General features: G+C 36.4%; 1 long non-coding RNA gene across 2 annotated transcripts in view; it reads left to right on the top strand.

Annotated features, from left to right (window-relative positions):
* Window positions 1-21,090, top strand: part of LOC141583891 (uncharacterized) — a 28,628-nt gene extending 7,538 nt beyond the window's left edge. Inside the window, exon 3 of one of the 2 annotated variants that reach the window (XR_012516729.1) lies at window positions 20,474-21,090. This is a non-coding gene — a long non-coding RNA (uncharacterized LOC141583891). Of the gene's footprint in view, window positions 1-7,631; window positions 9,356-20,473 lie in introns of those variants that run through there. The other variant, XR_012516730.1, reaches the window with a different exon arrangement.
* The last annotated feature ends 2,915 nt before the right edge of the window (window positions 21,091-24,005 follow it).

Raw genomic sequence — 24,005 nt, 5'->3', positions numbered from 1 at the left:
CAATATAGTTTGTTGCCTTAAGCTGAAAAGCTTTAAGAGATAATGAGTACTCGATATTGAAATAGAAAAGTTACTACTATTTCTAGAGGTTATTATACAGGTGAACTTGCTTGAACTTTAAAATTAAAGTAGTTTGAAATTTGTAATTTTATGGTTTATGACTCTTTAGTGTATTGTTGAGCAGACAATAATATTTTCACCTTTCAGGAGCATTTTTTTTAAGATACGATAGATATCCCAGGTATTGGATATGAATAGAGGAGAAAGATTAAGCTTATAATAAGACACTGAAGTAATCTACTTACAGCTGCTTCTCCCACTGGCTTATGAGTTAGTGGGACCCTGCCTTATTCACAATTGTATCTGCAGCATCAATCTCAGTGCTTGAGGCATAAAATGTGTCTAAAAGAATGTTCGTCAAGTAGAACTCAATTGAAGTGGGACTAAGGATATTGGTAGGAGGGGTTGTTTTCAGATTAAGGGACATTATGAACGTTTGTGGGAATACAGCTGTGATAGTTAATTTTGATTTTATGTGTCAGTTTGGCTAGACCATGGAATGTCTAGATATGCAATTAAATATTACGTTGGTACAATTAAATATTACATTGCCATTACTTTCAATGGCAAAAGCCACAATTACTTGTGTACCAATGATATGGTTTGGCTGTGTCCCCAACCAAATCTCCATATGGGCTGTGTCCTCATCCAACCTCTCTCACAATCCCCATGTGTCATGGGAGGAACCTGGTGGGAGGTGATTGAATTATGGGAGTGGGACTTTCTTGCACTGTTTTCATGATGGTGACTGAGTGAGTCTCATGAAAACTGATGGTTTTAAAAAATGGTAGTTTCCCTGCGCACGTTCTCTCTCTTGCCACTGCCTTGTAAGAAGTGCCTTTCACCTTCCACCATGATTGTGAGGCCTCCTTAGTCACATGGAACTGTAAGTCCATTAAACGTCTTTCTTTTGTAAATTTCCCAGTCTCAGATATGTCTTTATCAGCAGCATGAAAATAAACTAATACAACCGATCTAATATTTCTGAGTCTCTCTGTGAGGATGTTTCTAGAAGATGTTAGCTTTTGAATTGATAAGGCTGAATAAAGTGGATTATTTTCTCCAATGTTAGTGGGCATCTTCTAATCCATTGAGGTCCCAAATAGAACCGTAAGATGAAGGAAGAGAAAATTTATTGGCTCTCTACCTGTTTGAGCTCCTACATCAATCTTTTCTGTCTTTGGACTGACACCTAAACTATTGGCTTTCATGCTCTCAGGACTTTGAATTGTGCTGCCAGTCTCCTGTGTGTGTCTCTCATTTGTAGATGACAGAGTTTGGAACTTATCAGCCTCCATAATCTCATGAACCAATACCATATACATATATGTGTGTGTTTATGTGTCTATGTGTGTGTGCATGAATATATGTGCATATGTGGTATTTTACAAAATCCTATATATGGTAAATATGGTACATGTTTTAAAATATATTATATATATGCCATATACATAGCAAAAATACCATATATAAATATATATACCATACACATATCAAAAAGTACCATATGTATATTTTTTTATTATACTTTTAGTTCTGGGTTACATGTACAGATTGTGCAGGATTGTTACAAAGGTATACCCTGTCCCCTACATTAGGTATTTTTCCTAATGTTTTCCCTCCCCAATCTCCTCACCCACTGCTATCCCTGCCTAGGTTCCCCAACCCCCAACAGGCCCCAGTGTGTGATGTTCCCCTCCCTGTGTCCATGTGTTCTCATTGTTCAACACCCACTTATGAGTGAGAACATGTGGTGTTTGGTTTTCTGTTCTTGTGTCAGTTTGCTGAGAATGATGGTTTCCAGCTCCATCCATGTCCCTGCAAATGACATGAACTCATCCTTTTTATGGCTGTATAGTATTCCATGGTGTATATGTATTTTTTAAAAATAGAAGATATTTTTTAAAAATATATCTTTAAAATATATCTTTTAAAAACATAGATATATAGGTAGATATCTCCTATTACATGTATATCTTCTATTAGTTTTTTTTGTTTTATTTTATTTATCTTATTTTGTTCTGAGGAATATGTGCAGGATGTGCACATATCTTACAAAGGTAAATATGTGGCACAGGGTTTGCTACATCTATCAATCTATCACCTAGATATTAAGCACAGCATGTGTTTGCTATTTTTCCTAATGCTCTCCCCCTACCCTCATTCTCCCAACAGGCCCCAGTGTCTGTTGTTCCCCTCCCTGTGTCCGTGTGTTCTCATTGTTCAGCTCCCACTTATAAGGGAGAACATGTGGTGTTTAGTTTTCTGTTCCTGTATTATTTTGCTGAAAATAATGGCTTCCAGCTCCATTTGTGTTCCTGCTAATAAGAGAACATGATCTCACTCTTCTTTATGGCTGCATAGTATTCTATGGTGTATAAGTACCACATTTTATTAATCCAGTCTAACATTGATGGGCATTTTGGTTGATTGCGAGTTTTTGCTATTGTGAATAGTGCTGCAATGAACATACGATTGCATATGTCTTTATAATAGAATGATCTATATTCTTTTGGGTATATATCCAGTAATGGGATTGCGAGGTCAAATGGTATTTGACACCACACTGTCTTCCACAATCCATTCCCACCAACAGTGTAAAGTGCTCCCATTCCTTTACAACCTCACCAGCATCTGTTGTTTCTTGACTTTTTAATAATCACTATTCTTACTGGGGATGTGAGATGGTATCTCATTGTGATTTTGATTTGCATTTCACTAAGGATCGGTGATGTTGTGCTTTTCTTTATATGTTTGTTGGCTGCATTTATGTCTTCTTTTGAGAGGTGTTTGTTCATGTCCTTTGCTCACTTTTTAATGAGGTTGTTTTTTTCTCAGAAATTTGCTTAAGGTCCTTATAGATTCTGGATATTAGACCTTTGTCAGATAGGTAGATTGCAAAAATTTTCTCCTATTCTGTAGCTTGTCTGTTTGCTTTGTTGACAGTTTCTTTTGCTGTGCACAACCTCTTTAATTAGATTCCACTTGTCACTTTTGCTTTTGTTTCAAATGTTTTTGAAAATTTCATCATAAAATCTTTACCCGTGACTATGTACTGAATGGTATTGCCTAGATTTTATTCTAGGGTTTTTATAGTTTTGGGGTTTACATTTAAGTCTTTAATCCATCTTGAGTTAATTTTTTATAAGGTGTAAGGAAGGAGTCCAGTTTCAATTTTCTGCATATGGTTAGCTAGTTCTCCCAGCACAATTTGTTAAATAGGGAATCTGTTTTCCATTGCTTGTTTTTGTCAGGTTTGTCAAAGATCAGATGGTTATGGATGCATGGTTTTATTTCTGAGTTCTCTATTCTGTTCCATTGGTCGACATGCCTGCTTTTGTTTCAGTATTTTGGTTACTGTAACCATATAGCATAGTTTGGAGTCAGATAGCATGATGCCTCCAGTTTTGTTCTTTTTGCTTAGGATTGTCCTAGCTATACAACCTCTTTTCTTGGTTCCATATGAATTATTAAAAAGTTTTTTTAATTATGAGAGAATCTAAAAAGAATGTGAATTGTGTCGAATGGGAATAGCATTGAATCTATCAATTGCTTTGGGCAGTCTGGCCATTTTCACAATACTGATTCTTTCTATCCATGAGCATGAAATGTTTTTTCATCTGCTTGTGTCCTCTCTGATTTCCTTGAGTAGTGGTTGCTAGTTCTCCTTGAAGATGTCTTTCACTTTCCTTGGTATCTGTATTCCTAGATATTGTATTCTTTGTGGAAATTGAGTTCATGCATGATTTGGCTCTCTGCTTGTCTGTGGTTGGTATATAAAAATCCTTGTGATTTCTGCACATTGATTTTGCATCCTGAGACTATGCTGAAGTTGCTTATCAGCTGAAGAAGCTTTTGGGCTGAGTTGATGAGGTTTTCTAGATATAGGATCATGTCATCTGCAAACAAAGACAATTTGACTTCTTATCTGTTCTTTCTCGTGCCTGATTGCCCTGGCCAGAACTTCCAATACTGTGTTGAATAAGCATGGTGAGAGAGGGTATCTTTGTCTTGTGCCAGTTTTCAAGGAGAATGCTTCCAGCTTTTGCCATCTGGTATGATACTGGCTTGGATTTGTCATAAATTTCTCTTTTTATTTTGAGATACGTTTCTTCAATATCTAGGTTATTGAGAGTTTTTAATATGAAGGGATGTTGAAGTTTGTTAAAGACCTTTTCTGTGTCTATTGAGATAATCACGTGGCTTTTGTCTTTAGTTCTGTTTATGTGATGAATTACATTTATGGATTTAAATATATTGAACCAGCCTTGAATCCAGGGATGAAGCCATCTCAATCATCGTGGACAAGCCTTTTGATGTGCTGCTGGGTTTGGTTTGCAAGTATTTTATTAAGCATTTTTGCATCAATGTTCACCAGGGATATTGGCCTAAAGTTTTCTTTCTTTCTTTCTTTCTTTTTTTTTTTTTTCTGTATCTCTGTAAGGTTTTGGTATCAGGATGATGCTAGCCTCATAAAATAAATTTGAATGGAGTGCCTCCTTTTCAACTGTTTGGAATAATTTCATAAGAAAATGTACCAGTTCCTCCTTATTCCTCTGGGAGAATTCAGTTATAAATCCATTTGTTCCTATGCATTGTTGTTTGGTAGGCTATTTACTATTGCCTCAATTTCAGAACTTGTTACTGGTCTATTCAGCAGTTCAGTTTCTTCCTGGTTCAGTCTTTGTAGGGTGTATGTGTCCAGGAATTAACTATTTCTTCTATATTTTCCAGTTTATTTGCATAGAGGTGTTTACAGTATTCTGTGATGGTTGTTTGTATTTCTGAAGATCAGTGGTGGTATCCCTCTTATTATTCTGATTGTGTTAACATGAATTTTCTCTCTTTTCTTCTTTATTAGTCTAGCTACAAGTCTATTTTATTGATTTTTTTTCCCCACAAAAACAGCTCTTGGATTCGTTGATTTTTTGAAGGGTTTTTCATGTCTCTAGTTCCCTCAGTTCCACTGTGATCTTGGTTATTTCCTGTCTTCTGCTAGCTCTGGTGTGTGTTTGCTCTTGCTCCTCTACTTATTTTAGCTGTGATATTAGAGTATCAATTTGAGATATTTCTAGACTTTTGACGTTGGCATTTAGTGTTATAAATTTCCCTCTTAATCCTGTTTTAGCTGTGTCCCAGACATTCTGGCACATTATCTCCTTGTTCCCACTGGTTTCAAAGAACTTCTTGATTTCTGCCTTAATTTCATTATTTACCCAGAAGTTATTCAGGAGCATGCTGTTCAATTTCCACATAGTGGAATAGTTTTGAGTGGGTTTCTTAATATTTAGTTCTAATTTGATTGTACTGTAGTCTTATATATTGTTATGATTTCAATTCTTTTGTATTTGTTGAGGAGTTTTACTTCCAATTATGTGATCAATTTTAGAGTAAGTCTCATGTGGTGCTGAGAAAAATGTATATTCTCTTGTTTGGGGATAGAGAGTTCTGTAGATATCTATCAGGTCTACTTGATCCAGAGTTCAACTCCTGAATCTCTTTGTTAATTTTCTGCCTCAATGATCTGTATAGTACTGATATCAGCATATTAAAGTCTCCCACTATAATTGTGTGGAGGTCTAAGTCTCTTTGTAAGAGAGATTTTACTTTATAAATCTGTGTACTCCTATATTTAGAATAGTTAGCTCTTCTTGTTGAATTGAACCCTTTACCATTAGGTAATGCTCTATTTAGTGTTTTCTGATCTTTTTGATTTAAAGTCTATTTTGTTAGAAACTAGGGTTGCAGCCCTTCATTTTTTTATTTTATTTTATTTTATTTTATTTTTTGCTCTTAATTTGCTTGGTAAACTTTCCTCCTTCCCTTTATTTTGAAACTTTGTGTGTCTTTGCATGTGTCTTTTGAATACAGCTCACCAATAGGTCTTGTCTGTTTACCCAGCTTGCTACTCTGTACCTTTTAATTGGGGCATTTAGCTCATTTACATTTAAGGTTAATATTGTTATGTGTGAATTTGATCCTGTCATCATGATGCTGGTTTGTTAATTTTGCGGACTTGTTAATGTAGTTGCTTAATAGTGTCATTGGTCTGTGTATTTCAGTGTGTTTTTGCAGTGGCTGATAATGGTTTTTACTTTCCATGTTTAGTGCTTTCTTCAGGAGCTCTTGCAAGGAAGGCTGGTGGTAATGAATTGTGAAAAGCATTTTATTTCACTTTCACTTATGAAGGCAAGTTTGGCTGGTGTATTAATCTATTCTCACGATGCTAATAAAGACATACCTGAAACTAGGTAATTTATAAAGAAAAAGTGATTTAACTGACTCACAGTTCCATGTGGCTGGCGAGGCCTCACAATTATGGTAGAAGGCAAAAGACATGTCCAACATGGTGACAGACATGAGAGAATGAGAACCAAGCAAAAGGGGAAACCCCTTATGAAACTATCATTGCTCATGAGACTTATTCATTACCACCAGAACAGTATAGGGGAAACTGCCTCCATGATTCAGTTACCTTCCACTGGGTCCCTCCCATGACACAGGAAAATTATGGGAGCTACAATTCAAGATGAGATTTGGGTGGGGACACAGCCAAACCATATCAGTCATATATGAAATTCTGGGTTGGAAATTCTTTTCTTTAAAAATGTTGAATACTGGCCCCCAGTCTTGTCTGGCTTATAGGATTTCCACTGAGAGGTATGCCATCAGTCTGATGGGCTTCCCTTTGTGGTTGACCTGGCCTTTCTCTCTGGCTTCCCTTAACATTTTTTCCTTCATTTCATCTTTGGAGAATCTGACAATCATGTGTCTTGGGGTTGATCTTCTCATGGAGTATCTTACTGGGGTTCTCTGGATTTCCTGAATTTGAATGATGACCTGTCTTGCTAGGTTAGAAAAGTTCTCCTTGATGATATCCTGAAGCATGTTTTCCAACTTGGTTCTATTCTTCTCATCTCTTTCAGGTACTTCAATCAGTCATAGATTTGATCTTTTTACATAGTCCCATAGTTCTCAGAGGTTTGGTTTCTACCTTTTTATTCTTTTTTCTCTAATCTTCTCTGCCTACCTTACTTTGACAAGATAGTCTTCCAGCTCTGATATTCTTTCCTCCACTTGGTTGATTCAGCTATTGATACTAGTGTATGCTTCATAAAGTTCTTGTGCTATGTTTTTTAGCTCCATCAGGCCATTTGTGTTCGTCTCTAAACTGGTTGTTCTAGTTAACAGTTCCTGTAACCTTTTATCATGGTTCTTAGCTTCTTTGCATTGGGTTAGAATATAATGCTTTAACTTAGAGAAATTCATTATTATCTATTTTCCGAAGCCTATTACTGTCAGTTCATCCATCTCAGCTTCAGCCCCATTCTGTCCCCCTGCTGGAGAAGTGTTGTGATCATTTTGAGGAAAAGAGGCATTCTGGCTTTTGGAATTTTCAGTGTTTTTGTGATGGTTTTTCCTCATCTTCATGGATTTATCTGCCTTTGCTCTTTGAGGTTGTTGACCTTTGGATGGGGTTTTTGTGGAGTCAGTCTTTTGTTGTTGTTGTTGATGATGTTGTTATTGTTGCTTTCTGTTTTTCTGCTAATAGTCAGGCCTCTCTTCTCCAGGTCTGCTGCAATTTGCTGGGGAGTCTAGTCCAGATTCTGTTCGCCATGATATCACCAGTGGAGGCTGCAGAACAGCAAAGATTTCTGCCTGCTCCTTCCTCTGAAAGTTTCATCCCAGAAGAGCACCAACCTGCTGCCAGCCAGAACTCTCCTGTATGTTTTGTCTGGCTACCCCTTTTGGGTGGCCTCACTCAGTCAAGAGGCATAGGATCAGACACCCGCTTAAGGAAGCAGTCTGGCTGTCCTTTAGCAGAGCTGGTGCACTGAGCTGGGGGAATCCCTTTTATCTGGATTGCCCAGACTCTCCAGAGCCAGCAGGCAAGAAAGTTTAAGTCCACTAAACCTGAGATTGCAGCCGCCTCTCCCTGCAGGTGCTCTATCCCAGGGAGATCAGAGTTTTTTCTGTATATCCCTGACTGGAGTTGCTGGAATTCCTGCAGGAAGGCTCTGTTTGGGGAGGAGGGATGGATCCAGGTCCCATCTAAAAATGGTCTGGCCACGATCTGTCCCAGCCACTGTACTGCGCTGTAGGGAATACTGCCCAGTCCAAACCACTTAGCCTCCCTACCACTGGCAAGGGAAAACCACCAACTAGAGCTGCATAATGTCAATGATCCCTTCCCCAAGGAGCTCAGTCATCCCAGGCAGACTCCAGGCTGTTGTGCTGGCCAGCAGGGATTCCAAGTCAGTGGGTCTTAACTTGTAGGGTTTCATGGAATTGGGACCTGCTGAGCAAGGCTGCTTGGTTCCCTGGCTTCGGCCTTGTGAGTGGATAGCTCTCCCACCTCCCTGGAGTTCCGGGAGCTGCTGGAGTTTGTAAAATCTCCTCCTGCTGCTCTGTGCCTTCCAGAATGGCCACCGACCAGAGCAACTGTCATGGGTCTTCCAGTTTAGTTCTTGGACCCAAGGCCCTGGTGGTGTAAGCACATGAGGAAATCTTCTGATCTGCGGATTGCAAACATTCGTGGGAAAGCGTAGAGCTCCAGGTGCGTTAGCACACTTCCTCACCACCTCCCTCGGCTAGGGGAGAGAGGTCTCTTTGTCCTGTGCAGCTCCCTGGTGAAGATTGCCTAACCTTGCTTTTCCTTGCTTTTGATGGGTCACATCAACCACCTAGTCAGTCCCAGTGAGATAATCTGGGTGCCTCTGCTGGAAATGGAGAAATGGCTCGCCTTTTGCATTCATTTGAGTGAGAGCTGCAGACCAGAGCTGTTTCTACTCAGCCATATCTTTGTCCCTCCCCCAAATTGTTTTGTTTTTAAACCTCTGACTAATATACCAGCTCACACTGAGTCATAAAAGCTAGGGTAGGTATGTTAATAGGCATAGCTTTTAGAACTTATGCGTAGTGACTACAATGTCATCTCATATAAACACTCAAATTTCAGTTATCCAGGGCCATGCTAATGGGTCTTCAAATTCTCTGTTCTTAACATTGAAGTACCTTTCCCATTCAAGAGGGCTTATTATTAAAAAACTCTACTTAATACTATCTCCTACCTCCAACATATAGTTTATCCTAACCTGCTTCATCCATCTCCATATGTTTGTTTAAATCAAGAAACTCAGACTGGGTGTGATATAAAGAAATTGATAGACTTTAGGTTTGGCTTTTCAAGATAATTGGCATTTCAGAGGGATGGAATTGGCATTTTAGCTGGAGTCAGGATGTGGTCAAAGGGAGACATAGAGGCCTTCACTGAGTGGGGTCTCTCCATGTTTTCCCTTCTATAAGCTTTGTGAAGACAGATAGCAAGTCTGTCGTTGCAAAGTTCTTAGATGGAAAAGAGAAGAGGTCAAGCAAGTTAGGCCCTCAGCGAACAGGTAGGGAAGAGCTATTAAAATAATAATCAGGCCTAGTCCACCCTTAGTCATCTCAGCAGCACGCCCTGCCATCATGATTTTGTGCTAACCATGTTCATGATCCCTTTCACTCCTGGATTATCTGAGAGTTGACTCTCACTTTTGGTACAGACACACACATTCCTTGATAGCCAAGGCATATTTTCTAATATGCAAATTAGATGCCTGGGGGATCATTTTCTCCTTGACTTTTGAAAAATGCACCTCTGTTCTTTTTTCCTTGTCTTTCAAAGACAAAACATTAAGGGCACACTCAAAACTGTCAAGTCTGATCCAAAATTTTTGTTGACCCCCTGTTGAGACTAAATTCAAAACCAATTAGCTGTTCCGTGACTTCCACCTTTGATGGATGGTAATAGTTGCTTTTCTCCCCTCAGGAGTGAAAATAAGAATCAGAGAGCTGAAAAGGATAAAACACCTTTCGTGTCAGAAATCTTCAGGGTGTACTTATTTTAGTGATTACCCAGGGCAAAATTGTAGCATTTTTCTGGATGATAATGGACACAGAATGTAAGTAGCCCCAACATCTATTCTAAAGATATGAGAGCTGTTTTAGTGTGTTAGAAGACTTGGTCCAGTTGACAGATTCAACAGTGGCTAAAACAGAAATCTCGAGATTCTCTGTTGTACATGTTCCTTAACAGACTGATTTTTCTCCAGACCCAGTGCCTCCTTACTACCTTACCCAGAGACTTCATACTACCCTTGGTGGGTAGTATGAAGAATTTGTTCTTTGACATGGAGGAAAAGTGTTTGGTATTGAATTTCAAAGTTGTGAATATATATTCTGAGGCCCTGGTGAGTCATTTTAGGTGCTCACTTTTGTCTCTTTTATTTGGAACTCTCAAATGATGCAGCAGAGACCTTTCAACAGGTAATTCTCCCATATGCAGTAGAAATGGGTCACCATAAGCATGTTTACCATGGTAATGTGCTCATCACCCCCATCTCCATATTGCTAAAAGCCTTTGCCTGAGATACATTCTCTAAAGCTACCTGGAATTGTTCTGCTGCTCTCACTCTTTAAAGCTAAATCAAATACCACCTCTTCCATTAAGACTTCCTAAATACATGTAACCTCAAGACCCTATAACTCTTGAGGATGTGGTTTATTGGCATTTGTAGAATACCCCTGTTAAGACTATGTCTAGGAATGGTTGATTGGTCGTCTATTGATCATTTACCAAGGAGAAGGTGCTGCTCTGTCAGGTTCTGTGATTAGCACTTACTATATACAGTTGTATTAGTCTGTTTTCATGCTGCTGCAAAAGATATGCTTGAGACTGGGAAATTTACCAGAAAAAAAAAAAAGAGGGTTTATTAAACTTACAGTCCCACTTTGCTGGGGAGGCCTCATAATTATGGTGGAAGGTGAAGGGCACATCTCACATGGATGGCAGCAGGTAAAGAGAGAGAGAGAGATTGTTCATGGAATCTCCTGTTTGTAAAACAATCAGATCTTGTGAGACCTATTCACCATCATGAGAACAGCATGGGAAAGACCCACTCCCATGATTCAATTACCTCCCACCAGATTTCTCCGGTGACACATGGGAACTATTGGAGTTACAATTCAAAATAAGACTTGGATGGGGACACAGCCAAGTCATATCAATTATTATTTAACACTATAGCAGTCATGAAAATGTGATTTGAAGACCTCCAATAATAGAGAATTTACTTGATCAGGTCAGACACCTGTTAGCTCTAAATCTATTGTAGCATTTGTATGGAGGTCACTCTTCCCATGGCCATGTTCTTAGCCAGTGACTGAGTATGGCAGGGATACTTAAGATGGGTCCGTTCCTGGAAATGTGTATATTGTCCATGAATAACTGTGACTCCAGGAACTCTGCACAGTGGGGCTTTGGTCTTGCTGAACCCTCCTTAGGCTGCTTGCTGGTCTGGGATGCTTCCAGAAATGTTTCTTACCTCTCATCTTCACTATCATCAGGCTTGTTTCCCAGCCTTTCCAACTTCTTATTTTCTTTCTCAGCCTTCTCCCTTATTCAATATTTGGACATTTATTCCAGTCTTGACATTTGTATCTTGGAGAATATGAACTAATACAAATGCTTAGAATAAGTCTGTGAGGCAGGTATTATTTTCCTCATATTTAGATTAAAAAAAAAAAAAAAAAAACAACGAAGTCTGAAGAATCTGCTGAGGTCCTACTGGCCTGTTGCTAGAGAAGAGCATATATGTAGTTAAAACCCAAGTCAGGATGACTCCAAACCCCACAATTGAATGACCACTCTGTGTTTTCTTAGGATACCTAGAGTTGAACAGCACTCAAAAAATAAGCAGTACAAAACTTCCTAGATGGGCTAAAAGTGGACTAGATAGAGCTGAAGAAAATATTAATAAATTAGATGATAAATCAGAGAAAAATGACCAAGAATGAATCTTAAAGTGATAGACATACAATTTTATCCTTGACATGTAGCTTACAGAAGTTGCAAAGGGAAGTATAGAATGAATGGGGGTAAGAAACAATTTGAGGAAGGAGTGACTGCTTTTAAATCAGTTCTTAGAAACTGTGATTGAGAACATTTAAGAATTTAGCTAAAGGAGAGAGCTGAGATGCCTCTCTGGGTTTTTTTGACTGCCAGTGGCTCTTCAAGTCATTTTCACAAGCTCAGTAATTAAATCTTGTTTTTCATCTTGGATATTTAATCAGTTTGGTGTTAACCTCATATCCTGAAGCCTGTTTTGTTTGTTTGTCTGTTTTTTAAAGTTTTCTACTAAAATCCATTTTATAGTTAACCCATCTTTTCAAAATGTTGATATAATTTTGGACATTAATCTATTATTAAATATATTTGGACTTCTTTCTAGCTTTATAGCATCCCCTAGTAGGTTGGCTCAACATTCTGCAACAAGATCAGTATTTAAAAATTCACTAATATTATGTCGATTGTCTATCACTAAGCTTATATTTTGCAGTTCTTGTGTTTACCAAACTGTCCTTATCATTTCTTTGAGATTGTAAAAGAGAATTATGTTTCATGATTCCTACCTGAAAAAAATATGTCATGTTGAATCTACAAAAGGGCCAAATATTAAGCTAATTCATTGAGAAAATAAATCTATTTGTAAAACACTTAAGTCCCACTTTTATGTAGGTTAATTAAAAAAACTGATTGTCTTTATAAATATTTCATTGACACAAGACTTATTTTTTCATTTTTTAAAAGTCCAATTGAATTGCTTTTTTATCTGTTACATTTAATTTTTTCCACTCATATATTTGTATTACTGATACATTTTTAATTTTTAAAAATTAAAATATATTTTATATCATACATTTACTCTTTGAAAGTGTACAATCCAGTGAGTTTCAGAATATTGATGAAGTTTTAAAACTATCACCATAACTGATTACAGAACATTTTCATCACTTCAAAAAGAAACCTCATTCCTGTTCACATCATTTGCCAATCTTCCTCTCTCCTAGCCCTAGGGAACCACTCATGAATCTAATTTGTTTTCAAGGTTCACTCTAATAAAATTTTAATTGTAAACTTCCCTTTCATCAGTCTTTGTCATAGAAAGGTAGACATGTTTCCAACTGTAAATCTCTTTTTTTTTTTTTTTTGCGTTATTTACCTTGAATTCAAATTCAACTAAATAGCAAACCAGTGGACAAATCCAAATTAATGGTGGTTACAGTCATCAATCTTTAACTCAGAAAACTAATTTCACCTTTTCCACTTCAATTCAACTTTTATCGACTGTCTGGGGAGGAAAGAAGAAGGAATCATTGATGGTAATTACAAAGAGTGAAATATTTGTATAAAATAAATGTTGGTCGTATCTTCCATTTTGCTGTAGGCTTCAGGAAGGTCAAAATAAAATGTAAATTTAAATTTAGCATTCAGTTAAGATTTTGTAACTGTTACCTTAAAATTCATTAACCTCAGATTTTGGCTACTGAATAGTTTTCATTATTATTACAATAATTATTATTATTGCTAAATTATCTATCTTAACTTTCTTGGCTTTATATCTATATTTTACATCATTAAAACATTATATAGGTTTTATAAGCTACCTGTGGTATTCTGAATCCTGAGGTATGCAATACAAACTTTTAAGTAAAAACATTTATTGAGTGGTGAATTTGTACTATAAAAAAGTAATATTCAATGAATATATATGTTATTAAAAATTGTTTTTAACGATTTTATCTTTCTTACCTAATGTTATTTTATGGAGTTTTTGGTGAAAGTGAATAAGAGATGGGAAACTCAAGAAAATTGAAAGAAAAGGGCAATTTATTTAGAGCTGGGACTGGATATCAGTCACTTGCTTATTTTCAGGAGCAGTAATTGCCCCAGACCGTGGGAAAGATGAGTCAATATTTATAGGAGACATAATACCAGGCTTCAGTTTGGGGTTTGAATTGAGACTGTATAGATTTAAGAGACAGTTTTTATTTCCTTAATTATTTTCTTCATTTCAATGGCCTTATTAGTTTTTTCTGCCTCTAAACGTGGTTGTCATCTTTGCTGACCATATTTTCTCTCAGGATTAGCTGAGTATTGGCTGTGCTAACAGCTTCAAGTGGTTCATTTGCTTTGGAGAAATCCATGCTGTAAGAGCATTAAAACAGTCCTGTTGAATGGCCTACATGGAAGTCCTACCAACCACTGGCCAGTACTGCCATCCCTGTGGCTGAGTTGTCATGGAACTTAATTCTTTCTCTTCATCAAAAGAAGCCTTCAGATGACTCAAGTCTGGCCAATATCTTGACTTCAAGAAAGGTCCTGAGACAGAAATGCTTAGCTAAGAAACTCCCAATGCCTGACCCACAGACTCTACTTGTGATAATGAAACTTATTTTGCATCAATTCTCCATGTTTTGAAGTGAATTTTTATGCAACAATTGATAGTTAATATATTGATGCTGACATGCCATGTTTTCAAAACCCACTCAGTTTCACTCAGTTTCATTTACTGTGTCTGGGAGGAAGTGATTAAAATTTCTTCTGAAGTGTGACATTCGGAATCTATGCAACAAACCCTCTACAACCAGAAAGAGTTAAAAAGGGGTTGGAAAGAGTGGAGTTTACTCCAAGGATAATAATTTAATCAGTCCAGAGAACTGAGTCCATTGTTTTTTCTCAAAAGCATCTAATATGGTAGACTATTGGATTATTAGCTAACTCTTTTTAGACTACGGGGCCAGTCAACCTATGTCATGGAAAAATCCTGTCTCATAGAAAAGATCAAATTTTGTTACACCAGTAAAGATTAGCTCTTTACCTTTTCCATAGGGGATTTCTGTGTTTTGAACAGAATACCAAACTCATAGATATTTCATTATTTCCAGAATTGTGTTACTGTAAAGGCACTTTTTGTTCTCACCGAACTTCATCTGTCTAGAAAGAGTATTTTTATTTCTCTTTCTAATCTCAACCATAGAGTACATTAATTCAGATGACTAGTTCTTATTTTAATCACATTCAAATGAGCCCTTCTGGGATGTGACATGCTGTTAACATTTATAGTATAAATTATTATTTAACAAGCAGTAACTTAGTAGTAACTAAAATGTGTTGGTGTTAAGATGGTAATAGTGATTTGATGAACACTGTGATAATAATAAGCTAAAGGGTCTTTTTTTTTAAAAAGCTAACGTATCAGTTTGGAAAACAATCATATAGAGATAAGGAAATGATTGTCTTGTATAAGCTACAAAGGACAGCTGTCTGAAAATAAAATCAAATGTGTTAACCATAAAACATAAATAAAGAATTTTGGCAGGAAGGTAAATTTTATAGAATTCCCGTGGACATTCTACAGTGAAAATAATGTCATTCAAAATTCTCTGAATTGGAATACAGAAATCCCTGCAACTGAATTGCTGGTAAAATATTAAGACTATCAGATTCTAGGTCCATGTTAGGATCACCAGCCTGGACATTGTGTACTAAAGTTAATCTAACTCCTTGTTCAAATATGTCCATGTTAGAGTTAAAACTGAATGATACACAGAATGCATTATCCATCATCTGTTTATGCTACATTGTTGGCCAAACAGAAGGAATTCAACTAATGTCAGTTAAAGTCAGAAACAAGGGAGGGAAGAGGGAAAAAGAGAATGCCATAAAACAAGACATAAAATGATCCACTCAGTAATGGATCTTGATAATGCTCTGTCACTGATTTATAAATATCCACTGAATATTTACAGTTTTAGAACCCAGGTAACAAGGAGAACATTCCCTAGTCCCAGTCTTGGGTAGTTTATAGGCAGAGGTACCTGAAAATAAATACAGTATCATAAGGCATATGATTAATACTGTAACAGGGACTCAGGGGATACAATTATGGAAAGACAAAGAAGGTACTAAATACTGTCATCAGGAAAGTTAGACTTTATAAAAGTTGACAGATAGCAAAAGGCAGAAGGGTATTAGAAAGAGGAATAGTGTCTGCAAGGCAGAGAGGTATGTAAGACATTGATTCTTTTGGACTTTTGGAGAAAATAGAACATATGTGGCATTTTTTGTTTGTTTTCCTTTACGTGTTTTTCTCCTTTCTGTGAGATAATTAGTAATTCCAAGTGTTTCCATGTGACTTACGGTGCTCTGTCTAGTAGATGTAGACAGCTGCACACCACTAATGCCAAGGTGGACCTTGTGACTTGTGTTCAGTGGAGGAGCAATGGAAGTGACCTTGTCATATACAAACAGAAGCTTTCAGAGCCCTCACCTAGTGTGGATATCGTTTTCTTTTCCTTGTACCATGAGACTAACTAAAAGGTTGATTTTTAAAGCTTGGTTGCAGAGTGGAAAGAGACTGGGCAGAGCACAGTAATCTACTGCTCCTAAGATGTAATACAGGAAAGAAATAAACTTTTGTTGCTGGAAGCCACTGAGATAGAGGAGTCGTTGTTCATTATCATAGCATAATCTACTGAAAGTTTAATAAAGCAGTGATCAAAATTATAAACCTTGAACATTGCCACTGGCTATGACCATTCTAAGTGTATAATTACGCTAACTATGGTCATCGTTGTGAGAGTATAAGCACACACACCTCCCCCCCCCCACACACACAACATTCAAATTGATGTGCAATTAAAGTGCAAACCAAGTGCCTTGAATAATTCATGCAGATATCTCACTGGAACCTCACATTTACACGTCTTCACCAGTTATGGCCTGTATCTGTAAATCTCACATATACTGTTTCTGTTATTTATTAATAAAAATCACAAATAATTATGAATATATTGATTTTAAGTTTAATTTTAATCAGCTGTCCTGAATTTTAGAATTATGAGTTAGATTTTAAGGATATTTATTTTAGGTTTAAGATTGTAGATTAGAAGATATCTTGAGTGCATGAAACAACAGCTAGGGTGTTATTATATTATTTATTTAAGAAGGAGCTGGGACGCATCCAGGATTCACTGTAATGGCTTATGATGGTCACCCAGATTTATGGAACACAATACGGTTAAAGTGTAAGGCCAAGCTGACTCCAACAAGAAAGATCTCACCTGCTTATGTTGATGCTTTGAACAACTGAAAGTTTCTGTGTTTGCAACTGAAATACCTTTTTACTAGACAATTTGCTGTGTACCCAGTAATATGTATCCACACTGTGCATCCTCTAAGCAAATGGCATGCACCTTCGTGAAAGTCTGTTGACAGCCCATAGCTGAGCAAAGCAAGAAGAGGAGAGGACATCCAGCTGCAGTATCATGTGGCAGGCTTCATGGGGGTATCCATGGAATTTTTTAGAACACTTTAAGCATAAAGCAGATTCCTTTTTCCTTTTTCTTTAAATTCACATATTATACAACTCTACTGGACAACTCAGTGGCTCTAGAACATTAACAGAGTTTTGCAATCATCACGATAATCTAATTCCAGAATATTTTCATTGTCTCGAAAAGAAATGCCATACTCAGGCCTAGTGTGGTGGCTCATGCCTGCAATCCCAGCACTTTAGGAGATCAAGGCGGATGAATAATCTGAGGTCAGGAGTTCAAGACCAGCTTGGCCAACATGGTGAAATTCTCTCTGGACTAAAAATACAAAAATTAGCTGGGCATGCTGGCACACTCCTGTAGTCCCAGCTACTCAGGAGGCTGAGGCACAAGACTCACTTGAACCTGGGAGGCAGAGGTTTCAGTGAGCTGAGATTGTACCACCACATTCCAGCCTGGGGGACAGAGTGAGACTCCATCTCAAAAAAAAAAAAAAAAAAAAAAAAAAAAAGCTGTACTGTACTCATTAATAGTCACTCCATTCCTTCCTCTCCCAGTCTCTGGAAAAATACGAATCTACTTTCTGTCACAAAGGATTTACCTATTCAGAAGAGTTTATATGAATGGAATCATACAATATGTGACCTTTCATGCCTAGCTTTTCTCATCTATAATAATGCTTTCCTGGTTACAGTATTCATCAGTACTTCACCATTTTTAAGGCTGAATGATAGTCTATTTTATGGATATTTTATATTCTATTTATGCATTCATCCTTTGATAAACATTACTTAGGCTTGTTTCTGTTTTTAGCCATTATGAATAAGCTGATCTGAATATCTGTGTATGAGTTTTTATATGGATGAATGCTTTAACTTCTTTTGTGCATACACCTATAATTGCTGGGTCATGTAGTAACTCTATGGATAATATTTTGAAGAACTTTCAAACTGTTTTCCAACATGGCTGCACAATTTTTTTTCATTTCCACAAGGAATGTGTCAGGGCTCCAAATTCTCTACATCCTGTCAATAAGAACACATGTCATTGTCCATTTTTTAAATTATGGTCATCCTAGTATGTGTGAAATGTTATCTCATTTGAGCTTTGATTTGCATTTTCATGATGATGAGTGATATTAAGCTTCCTTACCTGTGCTTCTTATCCATTAGTATATTTTCTTTGAAGAAATGTCTATCTAAAAATTCACATTTTTTTAAACTGGGCAATTTGTCTTTTTATTCTTTTTTATTACATTTTTAAAGATTTTGTCTTTTAACATAAGTTTCAGGGTCATAGCAAAATTGAGAGGAAGTTACAGAGATTTCCTTTATATCCTGTTCCTACACATGGATTGTCTCCCTGATTAGCAACAACCTAAAAGGAGTGTAACATTTGTTCTGACTGACAAACTTACATGAACACATGGTTGTCAGCTGAAGTCCACAGTTCACATTACAGCTCACTCTTGGTGTTGTACATTCTATGGTTTTGGACAAATGTATAATGACATACACTCATGCTTACAGTATTCAGAATATTTTTACTTCCCTAAAAATTCTACAATCTCTGCTTATTCGTGCCTTCCTCCCCACTAGCCCGTGGCGACTATTGCTCTTTGTACTATCTCTACTGGTTTTTCCTTTTCCACAATGTGACATAATTGGAATGTCTTTTATTCTCATACTGTAAAGGTTCTTTAAATATTCTGAACACTAGACTCTTATTAAATATATGATTTGCAAATACAGTCTTCAATTTTATGAATGGTATTTTTACTTTGTTGATGTCATTCTTTAAAGCACGTATTTTTAAAAATTTGCTTTCTATTTCTTTTTTCCCATTTTTGCTGAAGACTTTGGGGTCATATCCAAATTGGATTCTGTAACTCAAGGTCACAAACACTTATTCATCTTAATTGTGTAGTTGTGGTTCCTACATTTAGGCTTGTGATTGCTTTTGAGTAAGTTTTTGTGTGTAGTATGAGGTGGAGGCCCACCTTCATTTCTCTGCACATGAATATTCAGTTGTGCCTGCACTATTTGTTAAAAAGACTTTCTCTCATTGAATTATCTTAAAACCTTTATCAAAAATCAATTCATAAATAATGCAAAACTACTTTTGGAAGGAGGAATAGGAAAAGAGCCACCGTTTCTCACTGAAATGGATTCACAGCCGTAGAAAGTGGGAGGATTTGAGTAGTTAATGTAGTCAAGTATTGGTGGCCGGCACACAGAGCCGATATCTTCTCTGCCTTTATGTTTATTATTCCCGTGGGGTGAGTTCATCACTGAAAGGCATTCCTCAAAATGTGAGCAAATATTTCCTCAAAAAATGTAGCAGACAAATAAAATTTTCATAATTGTCATGGCAGTGGGCAGAGTCACACTAAAAATACAGGAAGATTATTCAAACAGAATATTATCTGGAACAAAATTTGAATTACCTGTGATAATAGAAATAGCTTTGTAGACAAAAGATAAAACAAAAAGTAATACATTTTGTACCCATGATAATATATTTTATTTTTACAGTGTCATGTTACATTAAAATACATATAAGATTATATTCAGATTATAAAAATTTATGAAATACCAGCAATGTAATTTTGAAAGTTTAAATACATGCACAGTTTAACTGTCAGTATGATATTTGTTTTTTATTTTATTCCATTTTCTCTCCTGTCACCTTACAACCAGACATTATATGCATATTTTTATTTTTATTTTTATGTGAGTTTATAGTTTAATAAAATTGACATCATATTATTTATATATTATATTACTGTCTCTTTACTACGTGATTTGTGTCTAGATCACTTAATATTCTTGAAAAATATTATTCTATAGTTAGCTTATTATATTATTTGTTCAATCTTTCCCTCTTGAAGAGATTATGAGTTGTTCTTTTTATTGCTAATAGAATAAAAGCAGAAAAGCAGATATAGTTTTCACTTTAAGATAAGTTCTGCCAAATTTTAAGTTTTTAATGGTATATTCTTTAAAATTGTTTTTATCTTTTGAATGTTATTTAAAACATTTTATTAATCTGGGGAAATAGTTCCATTGCTAGCAAAACTGTTTTATCAATCACACTAGAAATTATATTCTATTTACACTTTAGCTTTTATGTCATCATTATTTTTCTCCTAGTGTTACTGTACACTGTCCATTTTTATTATATTTTGTTCTTTTTTCAGATCTTTAAATATTAGAATATTCTAAGACTTACTTCATAATCTGTTCTTTGTCAGATTTTTCTCTAGGTCATCTCATCGTCTGAATGTGCTTCTGTGCTGCCTTAACCCTGGTGACTCCAAAATGCATATCTTAACTTCTGATTGTCCTCATCAACTGACACTCATATATCTAGTGGTCCCTGAAAATCTATCCAACATCAACTACACATCTCAAACTTCACATCCCAAATTTAACTGTGCGTTTCTACCTGTACTCAAATCTACTCCTATCTCAGTTATCTCCATCTCAGAAAATGGCAAATCCTAACTTTTAGATACACAAGGCAAAAACTTAAAATCATTTCGGTTTAATTTCCCTCCCAATATTTGTAGATAATTTATCACACAACAAATGCTGTTAGCTTTACCCTCAAATGTCTCCTCACTGATCAATTTCCTTAATCTTCATTGTCATCTCTCAAGAAAAAAACAGCACCACTGTTTAAGTGTATTCTGCTGCAATCTGAAGCTAGTTGTTGCTTTGCTTCAGTCTTGATTGCCGCTCTCACAACATAAAACACAAACTATTTTCCACACAGCCGCATGACTGAGCTTTTTAAAGACAATCACATCTGCAGCAATCATCCAGTGTTATCCTCTCTCACTAAGAAGAAAGTCAAAGTTCTTGCAATGTTCTACGAGGTCCTAAGAGTTCTGGGAACTACACTAATACTATGGAATCTCAGTGACTACAGAGATGAATTTGTAGAGTTTTAGCATATTTACATTATTGAACTTTCCCATCCAAGAATGAGTTATATTAACTCTCTCTTTTTTCTAAACACATCCTACAATGATATTTTATTAAGTTTTTAATAAAGGGCCTGAACATTTTAATTGTATTTGTCTTTATGTACTTTATAGCTTCTGTTGTTATTGTTCATGGGTATTCAATTTTTTCCAGTTATATATTTTTAATTAATTACTGTCTGTCTATATTAGGGTTTTCCAACTTTGACACAAGTGACATTTTGGGCCACGTAATTATTTGTAGTGAGAAACTCTCCCATGCAGTGTAGGATGCTTGAAAGCATTCCTGGCCTCTGCATGCTAGACACCAATACCATTACCACAGTTGTGATAACTTCAAAAACCAAAATGTCTACAGATATGGCCAAATATCCTGCAAAGCACAAAATTGTCCCTGGTTGAGAAGACAACTTTATGAAGGTACGGATAGTTTTTTAAAAGCCACAAAAAGCCTATTCTTGTTTCTTCTAAATATTTCCAGTGTTCACTTTCATCTTAATCAAGTATTAATGGAAGATCTTATGGTAGCTGGCATATTATCTGTAAGAGAAGACATGCCAAGTGATTTCCTCAGGGTCTCACATAGATTAAGTTCATGATTTCTGGTAATCATAAGCTCACTACATTATGTGATGTAGGAAGCACTAAGTAATAGGAAGTACACACACACTAGGGACAAGTAGCCTGGGTGTGGCTTCCAACTCACTTACTGGAGGAATACGGTTTCACAAACATAATTTAACCTTTCTATGTCTCAGTTTTCTGATATATAAAAAGCAAGTGGAGGCAGCTAGTTTACATTGAGACTCTGAAGTTTAATAGTGATATGTATGGTCAGTTGTACACATTAGAAAATATGTGATTGTGGCTCTTAGGCTGGGCCTGGTGGCTCATGCCTGCAATCCCAGCACTCTGGGAAGCCGAGACAGGTGGATCACGAGGTCAAGAGATTGAGACCATCTTGGGCAATATAGTGAAATCCCTTCTCTACTAAAAATACAAAAATTAGCTGGGTGAGGTGGTGCATGCCTGTAGTCCCAGCCACTCAAGAGGTTGAGACAGGAGAATCGCTTGAACCTGGGAGGCAGAGGTTGCAGTGAACCAAGATCACACCACTGCCCTCCAGGCTGGCAACATAGCAAGACTCCATCTCAAAAGAAAAAAAAAAAAAAAAAAAAAGAAGAAGAAGAAAATATATGACTGTGGCTCTTATTAGTTCCCTAAAATCAAACAACTAGCAACTGGGAGATCTTTATAAAATGTAAAGGAGGGGCTGCAGGCATGGAAAATACGTGGTACTTGATCAAGTTTCACTGGACAACACATTTTTTGCCAGGAACATTTATTGAGTGCTCTGTCTAGGGACTATGCAAGAAACTATCTTCAAACGTGTGAGATCGAAACTCAGCTTAGGAAGTTCGCTAACAAAAAATAAACAAATTGAAACAAAACAGAAATAATGACAATGCAAGGTGTCATGTTATCATAAATTAATGAATCAGAGGAGCAATATTTCTGAAAGGCTTCATCTTAAGTTTCAGAACTGATGTGATAAAAGGAATTAATTCATATATCATATTTATATGAAAATATTAATAAAATAATGATTGGTTTATAATTGCAAACTTTCTATTAATAGACCAAGTCCCTGGAAATTTGTTTTTGGGATTGGCTACTTGAGCTATTGATTAGGTCCTTTCACCCAAACTCAGTAAATACCTTGGAGGGAGTTTTTTTCTTGGGCTACAAACCTGTACAAAATAATTAATGAGAAAGTTAGAAGGGATTTGTGGCTATTTGGCAAAGTTAGAATTAGCAGGAGATAAAATGATAGTAAACAATGGTCTGCTGAATGTTGAAGTCTGGTCTTGATAAGGAGAAAGAGCTGTAACATACAGCTGAGAACAGGAAGCAATTTATCCTCCAAATAATCAATATTTTAATCATTAGAAACACTTCAAAATGCTTCACATAATACTTTTGTTGATATTTTATTAAAAGGAAGCCTCTCTATACTAATTCTCAAATTTAAAAAATCAAAGTTCACCAGGAGGCGGAGGTTGCAGTGAGCCGAGATTTCACCACTGCACTTCAGCCTGGTGACAGAGCAAGATTCTGTATTAAAAAAAAAAAAAAAAAAAAAAAAATCAGAGTTCAGGAAAAGGAAAAATAAATAAAACTATGTCAATATATCACCTTTTCCAAGTTCCCAATTTTTAAGAGAGACCAGCTGATAAAATGACTTGCTCAAGGTCACACAGATATCTTTATTCAAAGCTAAAGTGAGAATGTGTTTCTCTCCAAACTTAGCCCACGATTTTTTTTCACTATACTTTTCTCCCTCTCCACACATTTCACTTTGTCATCTTTTTCAAATGAGTGTGCTTGGAAAAGTTTCAAAGGCAAACACACCTTCAGTTTCATTTCAAGAGTTTGTCCTGTAATTGTCACACCTGATATCTATCCCAGTGCCTGAACCCAATCACAAGGGATAATTTGAATCGACTGAAGTGTCTGGAGTCTGTGTGTGCTGCCATTGACTCTCCTCATTCAAACTATGCCATTGTGATAGCCAAGGTTGGCTACTGTCACTTTAAATTAGTGGTTTATCTTGAGTCCTGGAGAAAGGAATTCATTTCAGGGGGAAAAGATGATGAATCACATGGCAGGGAACAAATGTAACTGTGATTAATGGGACATTACACAACAACAAAAAATAGAGCCAACTGTGTGCAGAGATAACTGGAACCACAAAGACCAACTTATTGTCTAAGGTAATGTAATTAACTTCAAGCCC

Source organism: Saimiri boliviensis, chromosome 3 (genome assembly GCF_048565385.1).
Source record: "Saimiri boliviensis isolate mSaiBol1 chromosome 3, mSaiBol1.pri, whole genome shotgun sequence".
NCBI classification, from domain to species: Eukaryota; Metazoa; Chordata; class Mammalia; order Primates; family Cebidae; genus Saimiri; species Saimiri boliviensis.
Note: the sequence above shows the minus strand (reverse complement) of the source record. Positions and strands in the feature narration are given on the sequence as shown.